Raw genomic sequence first — 16064 nt, 5'->3', positions numbered from 1 at the left:
TAGCTCAGAGCCAGTGGACTTGGGGTACACGTGACCTAGTGAGACACCAGCTGGAGTAGCCAAAGGAGTACTTGTGTCACCCATCCACCTACCCCAGGCAGCCTAGCTCACAACTCTGGGAGAAACTCCTTTCCCTTGATGACAGGAGAGGGAGGAGTAAAGAGGACTTGGTCTTACAACTTGGATACCAGCTTAGCCACAATATAATAAAGCATCAAGCAGAGTCCTGAAGCCCCCATGACAGTCCCTAACTCCTGGACAACATTTCTAGACCTACCCTGGGTCAGAAGGGAATCTGCTGCCCTGAAGGGAAGGACCCAGTTCTGGTAGGATTCATCACCTGCTGTCTAAAGAGCCCTTGGGCCTTGAATAAACGTCAGTGATAGGAAGGCAGTACTCTCCACAGGCCTTGGGTGAAATCCAGTACCATGCTGGCTTCAGGTGTGACCCAGTGTGTTCCTGGCCATGGTGATCATGGAGAGAGACTCTTGCTTAAGGAAAAAAGAGGGAAGAGTAGAAATGACTTTGTCTTGCAACCTGGGTGCCAGTTCAGTCACAGTAAAATAAAACACCAAGTAGGTTCCTAAAGTTCCTGACTCCATACCCTAGCTCCCAGGCAGCATTTCTAGACCCACTCCGGGCCAGAAGTGAACCCACTGTCCTGAAGGGAACGACATGAGCCTGGGTAGATTCATCACCTGCTGACTAAAGAGCACTTGGGCCTTGAATAAACATCAGTGGGAGCCAGGTAATAATTACCATGGGCCTTGGGCAAGACCCAGTATTGTGCTGGCTTCAGGTCTGACCCAGCACCATCCTAGTGGTGGTGGCCACAGGGGTGTTTGCATCACCCCCAGATTTAGGTGACTCAAGATAAAGAGAGAGACTTCCTTTGTTTGGGACAATGTGAGGGAAGAATACAAGAGACACTGCTTGGTAATCCAGGGAATTCTCCCAGATTTTACCCAAGACCACCAACGTACCTCTAAGAACCTGCAAGAGTCATAGAGTCATCAATAGGCTTGGGATGCTCCTTAATGCAGTATCAGCTGCAGTGACCAAAAATTTAGATCATAGCACTCATTTCCCTTTGTATACTTGGAAAGTATTCTCAAAAAGGATGAGTACAAATAAACCCAAACTGTGAAAATGACAATAAATACCCAACTATTCAATGCTCAGACATCAACAAACATCTACAAGCATCGAAACCATTCAGGAAAACATTATCTCACTAAATGATTTAAATAAGACACCAGGGTCCAATCCCGGAGAAATAGAGATGTATGACCTTTCAGATAGATAATTTAAAATAGCTGTGTTGAGGAAATTCAACAAAATACAAGGTAACACAAAGAAGGAATTCAGAATTCTATTAGACAAATTTAACAAAGACATTGAAAGAATTTAAAAGAATCAAACAGAAATGCTGGAGTTGAAACATGCAATTGGCATACTGAAGAATGCATCAGAACAGAAGAAAGAATTAGCAAGCTTGAAGATAAGCTATTCGAAAATACACAGGCAGAGGAGACAAAAGAAAAGAGAATAAAAAACAACGAAGCACACCTACAAGATCTGGAAAATAGCCTCAAAATAGCAAACTAAGAGTTACAGGCTTTAAAGAGAAAATAGAGAGACAGAGATATAAAGTTAATTCAAAGGGATAGTAGCAGATAACCTAGAGAAAGATACCAATATCCAAGTACAAGAAGGTTATACAACAACAAACAGATTTAACCCAAAGAAGACTACCTCAAGGCATTTAATAATCAAACTCCAAAATGTAAAGGATAAAGAAAGGATCCTAAAAGCATCAAGTAAAAAGAAACAACTAACATGCAATGGAGCTCCAATACACCCGGCAGCAGACTTTTCAGTGTAAACCTTACAGGACAGAAGAGAGTGGTATGACATATTTAAAGTGCTAAAGGAAAAACAATTTTACCTTAGAATAAAATATCCTGTGAAAATATCTTTCAAACATGAAGGAGAAATAAAAACTTTCCCAGACAAACAAAAGCTGAGTGATTTTATCAATACCAGACCTGTCCTACAAGAAATGTTTCAATCTGAAAGAAATGAACTTTAACAAGCAATAACAAATCATCAGAAGATACAAAACTCATTGCTAATAGTAAGTAGATAGAGAAGTGCAGAATATCATAATGTTGTAATTGTGTGTAAACTACTCATATCTTGAGCAGGAAAACTAAATTTGAACCAATCAAAAAATAATAATGACAGCAATTTTTCAAGATATAGACAGTATAAGATATAAATACCTTATACTGGCTGTGGTGACCCATACCTTTAATTCCAGCACTTTGGGAGGCTGAGGCAGAAGTATGGCTTGAGCCCAGGAGTTTGAGACCAGCCAGACCCCATCTCTACAAAAAATAAAGAAACTAGTCAGGCATGGTGGCATGTGTCTGTGGTCCCAGCTACTTGGGAGGCTGAGGTGAGAGAATCACTTATGCCTGGGAGGTTGAGGCTGCAGTGAGCCATGACCACACCACTGCAATCAAGCCCAGGCAACAGACCAAGACCCTGTCTCAAAAAATTATTTAAGGTTATTTATTAACACTTGTGGATAGTGCTGTGATATCCATAATCTCTACTAATATGGGACACAACATTCTGTTTGTAGGCTTTAGGCTAACCTGTACTTTCAAATTTCTGAACATAACCCTTAAATAAGTACTTAAACAGAGAATAACTAGAGTTTAAAATAGATTCATTGTGGTCTCTTTGGAAGTCTTTTCTTTTTTAATTTTTTTTTTTTTTTTTTTAAGTGGAAACAGGGTCTCTGTATGTTTCCCAGGCTGGTCTCGAACTCCAGGCCTCAAACGATCTTCCCTCCTTGGGCTCCCAAAATGCTGGGATTACAGGCATGAGCCACCGTGCCTGGCCTTGGAATACTTCTAATACTTGACAAATTTTTATCATATGTAGCTTTTGGAGGTTTATATCACAGGAATTGTTTCCAATGGAGCTTTAGTATCCCTAAATAAGTTCATGGTAAGATTAATATGGTTTTCCATTATGTCAAACATTTATATATTCTTTCTTTCACAGGAACTACTTGCTCTTTTCTTCCATCATTACAAGCAGTAACTCCATCTTCTGATTAATCAGCTTTAGGAGCTTCTTTATTTACTGTTTGGTTAAATCCTCATTCTTCTGCAACCGCCTGTTTAATAGCATTGATTTTTCGCTGTAGTTAGCAAGTTTCCTTCTTCAGTGGCCTGCTGCCAACTGCAGCATTTTGTTCATTTTATCTAATTTTCTCTTCTTAATAGGGATGCAAAGAGGGTATTGAGGGAAGTTGTGGGGATCCTTTGCTGGCTTATCTTTTATTTTGCCATTTTCTACTTGAGTGGCTTAATAAGAATAGCATAATTCCATTCCTCTTGTCTATTTAATGTGAATCCTGGGAAATGTCACTGGGTGATTGGGTGACTTGTATTTCCCAAACCTCTTTGAGACTATTGTTGTGGTGGCACTTGAATTTTTTTGTGGTGCCTAATGACTGGATAGTAATGCTTATTTCACTGTCAACAATGTCAGATTGACTTTTGATTAAAGCAACAATTTTAATTTTTGCTTTGCCTTTTCTTATTTTGGTCACAGTAATCAAGACTTCCAACACATTCATTTTATTTTCTTGCTTTGGGGATTGTAAAATCATCTTAAAGGGAATAAAATGGCAACCATTCTATGATGAAGAGCCATGAGTATTTCACTAAAGTTTTGTGATAATTGCAGGAGTTCAGGGGAATATGAGTTGCTATGTTAAATGAGTACCTCCCTCCAACCAGATTGTTGCTTGCAGCCTCCCTCCACTGAGCCTATCTGTAAGCATTAGAGAGGACCATGTGATTGAGGAAACTGCCCTACATGTCAGTCCTTCACCCTTGATCTACGTGGCTTGGAGACCATCCAGGTGAGGCTTTGAAATCTAATGGTAGATATTATCTAACTGTGGTGGAGCGGTGAGCTGACCTAGGACAAGTGAACTACAGGATGTCATATTTTGAGAGGATGGTTATTATTAGTGTTATTATTAGCTTTATTAATGAGTAAGAACTCCATTAAGAAAGGAAAAGCAAAAGGGGAAAAGCTGTAGGAAAACAAAATAGCTCACTGACCCCTCCTGTTCTATTCTACCAGCTGTTATCTATAAGGGATTGTGAATGATGATGCAAGGTGAATAATATATCAGCCCCCCACCATAAAAGTTGACTAAGATAATATATCCAGAAATCTTTACCATCATTTTCCTTTAAAAAAAGGGTTCAGTCAAAACTTATACGGACAAAAGCATACTATTAAAAATTACTAGAAAGATTGTCTTTGTTTTCTTATTTTTAAATTGGTTCTCATTTTAACCAAACCAGTTTGCCTAGATTGAACATGTCAGCAAAGGAGACATGAAACTCTTGATTGGTAAACCATTAAAGCCTGAAGTTATAGATTGCAAAATTGGTTAAAATGATAGGATGGTTTTAAGAGTAGGACAAAAGGATAATAAGAGATAGAAGGGATTGTTGGAGAAATTGTAAAACTAAATAATATAAATTCCAAGAATAAAAAAGAAAATGATGGTCTATACAAGAAATGGAGATAAAAATTTATTACCAGGAGAGTTAGAAATTTATAATAGATAGATAGATAGATAGATAGACAGATAACCAAGAATAGAAAAGAAATAAAATATTGATGCTTCCTCTCTACCTACCTTTACTATCCAAAATAATTTTTTCTGGAAGAAAATAAAGAAAAAATACCTTCATAAAGAGGGGAAAAAGGAAATGAAGCATCTAAAAGCTCTAGGACTGCAGAGGAGATTGCAAAGGGACTTGAACGAGAAGACATTAAAATAAAAAGAGTATGGGGATGGGGGGAGATGTGAAAATGAAGGGACACGGAATGGAGTGGATGGAAAGCAGTATGTTAGGCAACACCATCTGGGTAAAAGTGAGTGAGGAAGAAGTTACAGCTTTGAAGTTACTGTTAGGTAAGATGGATTATTAAAACATCTGAAATCTTTGGGCTGAATTTCAAACTTTATACTACAAAAAAAGATTGATCAAAATTAACTACTGCTGAAGTTTTTGAGCTCTTGGTTTGAATTCACAGAAAAATAAACTCTCAATCTTATTTAACAGCAACCACCCACTCCAATCCAGCATTCATTTAGTACAGCAGAGTAGAGCAAGCACTGAATATGGATTGAGTAGTTTAGGTTTTCTAACGATTCAAACCACTGTTAATGAAAATGTGTCCCTTTTTAAGACTGCCTCAAGTGATGAATAATGAACTGCTTTATCTTCCTCCCTCTATACCTTCATATCTGGACACAGTGAATTGAGCATTTATGCACATTCAGAAACAAGGGTTTCTGGTTTGTGGACAGCTTTATCTTTAGATACTTTTGTTATTACTGCTTTACAAGTATGATCCCTTTGATTTTTCCCTACAGCTTTAGGGGATAGACCCCATTTGTAACTTGAGAAGACAAAGCCAGAGGAACAAAATGGCTATATGAGGATTCAGCTTGGAGTTTGTCATTTCCTTTGAAAATTGACACTCTTTTCAACAAGTATTTATTGATTATATAATGCATATTGGATATGTAAAAGTATCTAATTAAGATGTGGAGCACTTCTTTGGCCACTTTTATAGAGTGTGAAGTAGTAGGCACAGTGTAGTTAAGTGATTGTCTTCTCTCAGTCTGCAAGTAGGGGAAAGGAGGTAGAAGGTAGGGATTGTGCAAGAACTAGGTGTCTCTATTTTCAATCCAGTATTTCCTCTGAAACCTCTCTGCTTCTTACTTCAGAGTCCACCATTTAAGTCAGTCCAGGGACTATAGTCACGGAAACAATAAAATCTAGCGACTAATTAAACATTACATTTATCTCCAAAACAACTGTTGCTCCTAAAACCACAGCAGTTTCTGCCAGGCTGGATACCCAAAGCCTCCAACTAAAATGAAAGCTGAACTTCATCCGTTACCAAATAGAGAAGCCCTTGGAACACATGTTTGTGTTCTCACTGAGCTTATTGGTATTAAAAACTGAGCCAGGCAATTTGTATGTTTTCTAATTTAATTGTCAAATCAGGGATGACACCAGATTTATTTTTGTTTGGTTTTGTTTTTGTTTTTGAGATGAAGTCTCACTCTGTCACCCAGGCTGGAGTGCAGTAGTATGATCTTGGCTCACTGCAACCTCCAACTCCCAGGCTCAAGCGATTCTCTCACCTCAGCCTCACCAGTAGCTGGGACACAGGTGTGCGCCACCACATCTGGCTAATTTTTGTATTTTTGGTAGAGATAGGGTTTCCCCATGTTGCCCAGGCTGATCTTGAACTCCTGAGCTCAAGCAATCCACCTGCCTCTGCCTCCCAAAGTGCTGGGATTACAGGCGTGAGCCACCATGACCAGCCAGATTTCTAATTTGATTGCAAATCTAAGAAATTTTGCCAATTGTTGGAATATTTCTTCAAGGAAGATAATAACATAGCTTCATGGCCATATCATAATCTTCCTCAGGAATGTTGATGGATTATTAACTTTAAAGGAGTTTTCGGTTTAAATCAGTACATCCATCAGTAAATGATTCCACATATCCTGAGTTGGTATATACCACTCGGAGGAGAAAAACATTATTCCTGTGTGCATGAGCATTTTCATTTTTGCTGCAGCAGTGTATCGTTTCTTTTTTCTGGATTCTAAGAAATGCTGCAGCAAAATGCACCCCAGATTTCAGGTAAAAATCCGATGTCTGGCTTGTAAGAAGCTGCTCATTAAACATGTATATCAGCTAAAATCCAAAGGCAACATATTTCACAATCTCTGCCTATTTATTCACCCTCTCCTAAGAGAATTGACCTTTTCTGTCTTCTATGTGATTACTTACTGCAATTTCTGATTCAGTGCTTGGTCAGTAATTAGGCAGATGGGCAGGAAGGGTTCTAGCACTTCTAGCTGACTCAAATGACTCAGCAGCTGCAAAGAATAATCATTTAGTCTCTGACAATGTGGACTGTGAATGAATGTGTAGGTGTGAATATGAAGGAGCAAAGAGACCTAGAGACAGAAAGGGAGATGGAGAGATAATAGTGATTCATGGCAAGTATAAAAACAGAAGTAATTTTTAAAGCAATGGGTGGCAGTCTATAAATAATTCCATTTAACTCGTCACTTGAGAAATTGTTGTGCTTGATGCTACCAAATATTTTTCCTTTAAAAACCCTGTTTGGAAGATCTGTATGACTTTTCATTTTAGAGTTTCTATGATTAGTGCTATGTCAATGAGATCTACAGCTAGAAAAATATAAGGTGAAGCAATAAAAATAATTATAAATATAATTTCCCATCCAGTATTAGAGTTAGCAACAGCAGACGGAAAATTGATTTTCTTCCCTTGAAATAAACAAAAAGAGCTTTCAGAATTATGTTTATGGGAAATAATTAAACATACTTTAAACTTTAGTGCTTTTAATAGTGCATTCGAGAAGTTCTCAAATGGCTTTGGATTTATCAGTGATATCAACATTTTAAAATGCCGTGTCTAGCATGTATGTAAGTTGTGGAGTGCAACCTAATGATCTGATTAGTGTAACTGTGAGTGGATCTCTGCAAGGGTTGTGCAGAGGCCTGACAAAACACATTCCCATTTGGTCTTTCTTTGCAATGCACATGCACTAATTGGGTATTTCCAGGAGTGTGGGATTGAAAGGGGCACTGAACCCAGAGTGTCTATTTGCCCCTAAGTGCTAACCAACATGATCCTTTTACTGGTTTACTTATTCTTTCAGTTTATTTTTTTTAAGCCCATTGCAGAGGCCCTTGAGTATACATACATAATTAATAACACAAGCCTCTTTGTTCAGGCACTTAAGCACTTGTCCAAACAGGGAGAATCACATTATTAGGGAGGGGAAGAAAGGGAGGAGAAGTCCTCGGGCAATATTTTATAAACTCTAAAGGTCCTTTTCTGTCATTGATCATATCTGACAGGGGATAGGGTTTGATAGGTAAAAATTAAAAGGTGAGAAAAATGAGAGTATGTGACTGCTATCAACCTGTAATAGAAGCTTAAGAGATTCCGGCTGCTGCTGCCTGTGGCATGTGATTTAAAGGGTACTGGAGCAAGCCCCAAATTTATCTCTCAAAATCTTCCATAGTGCCTGAAAGTGTCACACTCTGGAGTTAAGAAGATGTGGAAGGCTCCTGTAATGGTCCTCATTTGCTACCTCAGAACAGAAACTCATTAGGTCATTATCATTTATTAATATCTTAGCCCGAGTTATTTTCTCAGATCAGTTTCAATCGCCTAGCAAGGCCTTGGGAGGAAAGAACACTATAATTGAGTGTTACTAATGAGATAGAGGAGGAGAAAGGTCCAGATTATAGATGGCTCTTTCAGCCAAATGGGTTTGGGAGGGAAACCTGGGCATTTGGGAGGATGATGCAAAGGCAATCTGGGCCCAGGCATCACAAGGGTAAGGTCCAGATGAGAAGAGGGAGAGAAAGAAGACACACACACAAGGCCAAAAAGCCTGTCTTCTTCATTTATAGCTTAGCTGAGCACACTAGCCTATTTCTAATGCACTGTCCTCTTATTTATGGTATCTATTTTTTTCAGCGCTTGTTGAGCAGAAGATGGTCATGATAGTAAAACACGCCATTTAGCTACCATATTCGCCTCCTCTCCCTTTTGAGTTCACTTCTTTTCAGGGTTATAGACAGGGAAAAAAGATAGAAAACAGCCTGGCTTACAGAAGGCAAAGATATTTGTCCTCTCCTGTGGGCACTGAATATAAATTCAAGGAGAAGTCTTGGGAATGAGTGGCGTATGATATAATATAAATTAATTGGAAACAATTTTATCAACCTTTTTGGGTTAGCAGACTGCTTAGTGAAAAGTCATGTGTAAGAGAGTTTATAAAGTGATGGGAAACTTTTGTCTTTACGGTCTAGGTAGCTATGGAAATTGAGGGGAAAATATCAGCCTCAACCAAGTACAGTGAATCAGCAGGATTAACTTGCAGAAATCTATTATTATTAAACTTTAAAATGTTGACTTTGCATGAAATCTGGCTGTGAAAAAGAGTGACATTGATTGACATTGATAAAGAGCTGGAAATTGTATACAGTGAGTAATTCACTGGTGTTTTTTAACCCCTGAACACCTCATTTTAGGCATGAATTAACAAGGAAAAAAGGACATTGCTTCTGTGTGGTCCTGAACAGAGGATTGAAAAAGAAAAAAGCATTCCTGGTGCTTTGTTAAAAGGCAGGTTCTCATCTTCTAAGCTGAATATGTCTTTTACTATTATGAAATGGCTCTTTAGTTTATTTACTTTTTGAAAATAGCATTCTATTTGGTTTAAGACTTGGAAAAACTGGAGGAACTTTCCTGAAAATGGACCCAAATACTCATCAAGAAGGAGACTAGCCCTAACATAATTAAGGCTATTCTGTTTGAGGAAGAGAAGGATAAGGAATTTCTGTCCACAGGAAAATGAAGGCAGTTTATGTAAAGAAAAGGGAGATACTCATCACTTGTCTTCTATGACCATGGAAAATTTGCAAAGGGAAAAAAAAATCCTTAGTTTTGTAGCAGGACAGATCTCGGTCGGCCAGAAACAACTTTTTAAACATTATGTTGAGAAAAAAGACACCCATGGGAATGAAAACTATGTGAGAAAGACTGTAGAGCCTCTAAGAGTTCTTTTTTTTCACAAACGAATATCACCTTTTATGCCAAGAGCCAGGAAAACCGCAATTTGAATGAGGTAACCACAAACAACTTAAGCTGACACCAGGAAAATTGAGACGTTGAAATTATCTGACAAGAATTTTAAAGCAGCCATCATAAATTGGATCCAAAAATCAATAACAAATTCTTTTTTTTTTTTTTTTTTTTTTTTGAGATGGAGTCTCGCTGTGTCGCCCAGGCTGGAGTGCAGTGGCCGGATCTCAGCTCACTGCAAGCTCTGCCTCCCGGGTTTTTACGCCATTCTCCTGCCTCAGCCTCCCTAGTAGCCGGGACTACAGGCGCCCGCCACCTCGCCCGGCTAGTTTTTTGTATTTTTTAGTAGAGACGGGGTTTCACCGTGTTAGCCAGGATGGTCTCGAACTCCTGACCTCGTGATCCGCCCGTCTCGGCCTCCCAAAGTGCTGGGATTACAGGCTTGAGCCACCGCGCCCGGCCAACAAATTCTTTGAAACAAATTATAAAATAGAAAATCTCAGTAAAAAAATAGAAGTTATTTTTAAAATGACCAAATAGAAGCTACACAACTAAAAAGTGAATTTTTTTTTTTTTTTAATTCACGGGATGAACTCAATAGCAGAGTGCAGATGAGAGGATGAAATCCTGGAGCTGCTGAGCGTGGCCATGCACCACCTGCTGTAATGGAAGCAGTGTCCATGTTCCAGGCAGGGAGCCACCTGTGCAGGTGTCAGTGTCAGCTCTGCCCATTCAAGTGTAAAATTATCATCCTTTACAATAGAACTGCATCACATTACTTGCAAGAATTAATTCACTAATTATAGGATCTTATCCAAATCCCTTCATTTGAATACGTGAAAACTAGAATTCAAAGAGGGGAGCTGATTTGCCTGAATTTGTACTGTAGCACTGGGCCTAAGCCAACATTCCACTATAATGTTGGCTTTGACGCCCAATATGATTCCCCCACAATTTCATATGCTAATGCTTCTCATGTATGAGACACTGGGACACAACTTCACTGGGACAAAACTTCTTTTTGGGAAGAAATGAAAAAGGTATTTGAGGTGTTAACATGGTAACGCCATGAAGTTAAATCCTTCAGTAGGAGAACCAGATTTAGCTAAAATTTACCAGGATGCCCAGTTAATAAAGTTTGCCAGATAAAATACAAGATTCTCAGTTAAATTTAAATTTCATATAAAAATTATTTTAGTATAAATATGTCCAAAATATTTACTGTTGACATTGGATATACTTATACTAAAAATTACTCCTTTTATCTGAAATTCAAATTTAACTGGGAAGCCTCCATTTAAAACAAAATTTAAAATTTTAATAAATTCATAAGAGTTGTGCATATTTATGGGGTACATGTGATATTTTGATACAAGCATACTATGTGTAATGAACATTCATCACCTCAAACATTTCTTATTTCTTTGTGTTGGAAACATTCCAAATCCACTCCTCAGTTATTTTGAAATATCCAATAAGTTATTGTTAACTTTAGTTGCCCTATTGTGCTACCAAACCACTAGATTATATTCCTCCTATTTAACTGTATTCTTGTACCCATTAACCACTGCCTCTTTATCCCTCCTCCTCAATACCCTTCCTAGCCTTTCTTTACCTCCATGATTCAAATATTTTACCTTCCACATATGAGTGAGAACATACAATATTTATCTTTCTGTACTTGGCTTATACTTCTTCCAGTTCCATCCATGTTGTTGCAAATGATAGAATTTCATTATTTTTTATAGATGAATAATATTTCATTGAGTGTATATACCATATTTTCTCTATCCATTTATCTGGTGATATACACATAGATTGATTCCATATCTTGGCAACTGTGAATAGTGCTGCAATAAACATGGGAATGCAGATATCTCTTCAATATACTGATTTCCCTTCTTTTGAATACATGTCTAGAAGTGGGATTGTTGAATTATATGGTAGTTCTACTTTTAGTTTTTCGAGGAACCTTCACACTGTACTGTATGAAGTGACTACACATCATGGCCGTACTAATTTACATTCCCACAAACAGTGTACGAGAGTTCCTCTTTCTCCACATCTTCACCAGCATCCATTATTATTTATTTTTATGAAAAAAAAAACATTTTAACTGGGGTGAGATGATATCTCATTGTGGCTTTGATGCACATTATTCTGATGATTAGTGATGTTGACCTTTTTTCGTATACCTATGGGTTGTTTGAATGTTGTCTTTGAGAAATGTCTATTCAGATTTTTGGCCTACTTTTAATCGGATTATTTGTTTTTATTATTAATTTTTGTTCCTTTTATATTCTGGTTCATAATCCTTTGTCAGTTGAATAGTTTATAAATATTTTCTCCCACTTTGTAGGTTGTCTCTTTATTTATTGTTTCTTTGTTGTGAGAAGTTTTTTCAGCTTGATGGGATCTCATTTGTTCATTTTTGCTTTGACTGCTTGTGCTTTTGAGGTGTTACGCAAGAAGTCTTTGCCTAGGCCAATGTCATGAAACATTTCCCCAAATTTTAATTTAGGAACTTCATAGTTTCAGGTCTTACATTTAAGTCTTCAGCCCGTTTTCATTTGATTTTTGTATATGGTGTGAGATAGATGCCTAGTTTCATTCTTCTGCATATGAATATCCAGTTTTCCCAGCACTTTTTATTGAAGAGAGTGCCTTTTCCTCAAAGTATGTTCTTGGTGCTTTTGTCAAAAATGAATTGGTAACCCTCTTCTTCAGGTTCTACCTCCTTTGTTCCTGATCCCTGGTAGCAGGCAGACCAACTGTACAGGAAGATTTCCTTCACAAGTAACACAAGTATTTTACTTTTCCTTGTTATTATTTTTTCTGTTGTTGTTGTTGGGCTAATATCAAGATGGCAGCAGGTCTGTCTTTCATTCTAGAAGCTCTAGAGGAAAAACAGTTCCCTTGTTTTTTCCAACATATAGAGGCCTCCATAATCCTTGGTTCATGGTCCGTTTCCATCTTTAAAGCCAGTTACAGCAGGTTGAGTCTTTCTCACATTGCATCATTCTAACCTCCGCTTCTGACTTTCTCTTCCACTTTTCTAAGAGTTCTCGAGAAGTAATAATCATGGGATATACAGGAATTCGTTATAATATTCATCATAATTTTTCGTTATGAAGATATTTAAAAATAATCTGAAATGAGTTATGATACCATTGTGGGACAATTTCTTTAAAGTTCATATGGAACCAAAACAGAGCCTGCATTGCCAAGACAATCCTAAATTAAAAGAACAAAGCTGGAGGCATCACACTACCTGACTTCAAACTATACTACAAGGCTACAGCAGCCAAAACAGCATGGTACTGGCACCAAAACAGAGATATAGACAAATGGAATAGAACGTAGACCTCAGAAATAACAACACGCATCACAACCATCTGGTCTTTGACCAACCTGACAAAAACAAGAAATAGGAAAAGGATTCCCTATCTAATAAATGGTGCTGGGAAAACAGGCTAGCCATATGCAGAAAGCTGAAACTGGATCCCTTCCTTACACCTTATACAAAAATTAATTCAAGATGGATTAAAGACTTAAATGTTACACCTAAAACCATAAAAACACTAGGAGAAAACCTAGGCAATACCATTCAGGACATAGGCATGGGCAAGGACTTCATGACTAAAACACCAAAAGCAATGGCAGCAAAAGCCAAAATAGATAAATTGGATCTAATTAAACTAAAGAGCTTCTGCACAGCAAAAGAAACTACCATCAGAGTGCACAGGCAACCTACAGAATGGGAGAAAATTTTTGCAATCTACCCATCTGACAAAGGGCTAATATGCAGAATCTACAAAGAACTTAAACAAATTTACAAGAAAAAAATCAAGCAACCTCATCAAAAAGTGCTCAAAGGATATGAACAGACACTTTTCAAAAAAAGACATTTGCGCAGCCAACAGACACATGAAAAAATGCTCATCATTGCTGGTCATCGAGAAATGCAAATCAAAACCACAATTAGATACTATTTCACAGCAGTTAGAATGGTGATCATTAAAAAGTCAGGAAACAACAGGTGCTGGAGAGGATGTGGAGAAAGAGGAATGCTTTTACACTGTTGGTGGGAGTGTAAACTAGTTCAGCCATTGTGGAAGACAGTGTGGCGATTCCTCAAGGATCTAGAATTAGAAATACCATATGACCCAGCCATCCCATTACTAGGTATATACTCGAAGGATTATAAATCATGCTACTATAAAGACACATGTACGCGTATGTTTATTGTGGCACTACTCACAATAGCAAAGACTTGGAACCAACCCAAATGTCCATCAGTCATAGACTGGATTAAGAAAATGTGGCACATATACACCATGGAATACTATGCAGCCATAAAACGGATGAGTTCATGTCCTCTGTAGTGACATGGATGAAACTGGAAACCATCATTCTATGCAAACCATCGCAAGGACAGAAAACCAAACACCTCATGTTCTCACTCATAGGTGGGAATTGAACAATGAGAACACTTGGACACAGGGCGGGGAACATCACACACTGGGGCCTGTCATAGGGTGGGGGAATTGGGGAGGGATAGCAGTAGGAGAAATGCCTAATGTAAATGACGAGTTAATGGGTGCAGCAAACCAACATGGCACATGTATACATATGTAACAAACCTGCACATTGTGCACATGCACCCTACAACTTAAAGTATAATAATAAAAAAATTTATCTGTGTTTTCTGATAATCCTACAATTAGCACTATAGTTTAATAATTAGACTAAAATGTGATTAAAATGTGTTAATGTTGAGAGATGAAGAAAAAATCTCTGTTTTCCACAGATTGGACACTTCTACATCTTCTTACCAAAACCATTTTGATACTTTTCTCTAGTTTTTCTTTCTGTCTGCCTATTTTATTCTGATAAACCTTTAAAATGTTATTCAATAGCCCATTTTAAGTGTCAATGTTTTACCATATTAAGTGCATGGATACAAACATGACTAAAGCACAAGCCTCTACCTTCACATTACTTACAGTCTTATGGGGACCATAGAGAAGTGAAGAAAATCGGGTACATAGCACAGCAAAGTTTTGAGTAGGATGTTATGGAAACTCAGAAGAGTAAAGTCCTGGAGGGGTTCTTAATGTAAAGTCTTCAAGAAGAAATCTGGGTGAGATTAGTAGGAGGTGTCCTAGGTAAAGAGGAAGAAATTAGCGTATTTCAGGCAGAGAGGCATTATTTGCAAAAGGACTGTGTTGTGAAAGTGCTGACCATCTAGGATATGTTGAAAAGTTCAGTGAAGAAGAATAGTCAAAGTTGACATCTAGGTTTCTGGGTTAGGACAATGAGGTAGATGATGAGATCATTTACTGGCAATAGAAACAAAGTGGGAGGAGCAGTTCTGGAAATTTGAAGTTAAAGATAGAGGTTGACAAATGCAGTTTGGGATATGTTGAATGGAGTAGCCTGAGGGAAGTTTAAGTAGGACATATCTCATAGTTTAAAAGGGAGATTTGGGTCGGAGTTTAAATTTGTGATTTATTAGCATACGGGAATAGGACTACATAAGGAAGACAATGTAAAATGAAAAAAGTCAAGGACTGAGGATAGAACACTAAGAAACATCAACATTTAAAGGACTTTTGGGCCTGGTGCAGTGGCTTATGCCTGTAACCTCAGCACTTTGGGAGGCCGAGGCAGGTGGATCACTTGAGGTCAGCAGTTCGAGAGCAGCCCGGACAACATGGTGAAACCCCATCTCTACCAAAGAATACAGAAAATAGCTGGGCATTGTGGCATGTGCCTATAATCCCAGCGAGGCTGAGGCAGGAGAATAGCTTGAGCCCAGGAGGCAGAGGTTGCAGTGAGGCCACATGGCACCACTGCACTCCAGCTTGGGCAATAGAGTGAGACTCCACCTCAAAAAATAAAAAAAGAAGGAAAAATAAGGACTGTTGAAGGAAGTAGAGATTCTCCCCTCAAAAAGACAGGGAAGCAGCAGCTACATAGCTAGGAGGAGAGGCAGGATAGTGTCTTAGAAACCAAAAGAATTTCAGTAAGAGGGAGAGGTCCATGTGACCACTGGATATTACATTGGTCATTACTGATTTTGGCAATGTCAATGAATCAATGGAGTGGATACAAAATTATAGTAAATTAAATAATAAATGATATGAGTGGACATTGAAACAATTAGGAGAGGCAACTCTTTAAAGAAACTTGGGTATTATGCATAATCAAAGATTGGTGCAGTAATTAGTGTGGGCATCAGATCAAGGGGAGTCATGTTTTTTTTTTTTTTAAGATAGAGAGTTAAGTATATTTCAG

This window comes from Macaca mulatta, chromosome X, assembly GCF_049350105.2.
Source record: "Macaca mulatta isolate MMU2019108-1 chromosome X, T2T-MMU8v2.0, whole genome shotgun sequence".
Taxonomy (NCBI): Eukaryota; Metazoa; Chordata; class Mammalia; order Primates; family Cercopithecidae; genus Macaca; species Macaca mulatta.
The sequence above is the reverse complement of the archived record's forward strand: the minus strand, read 5'-3'. Positions refer to the sequence as shown.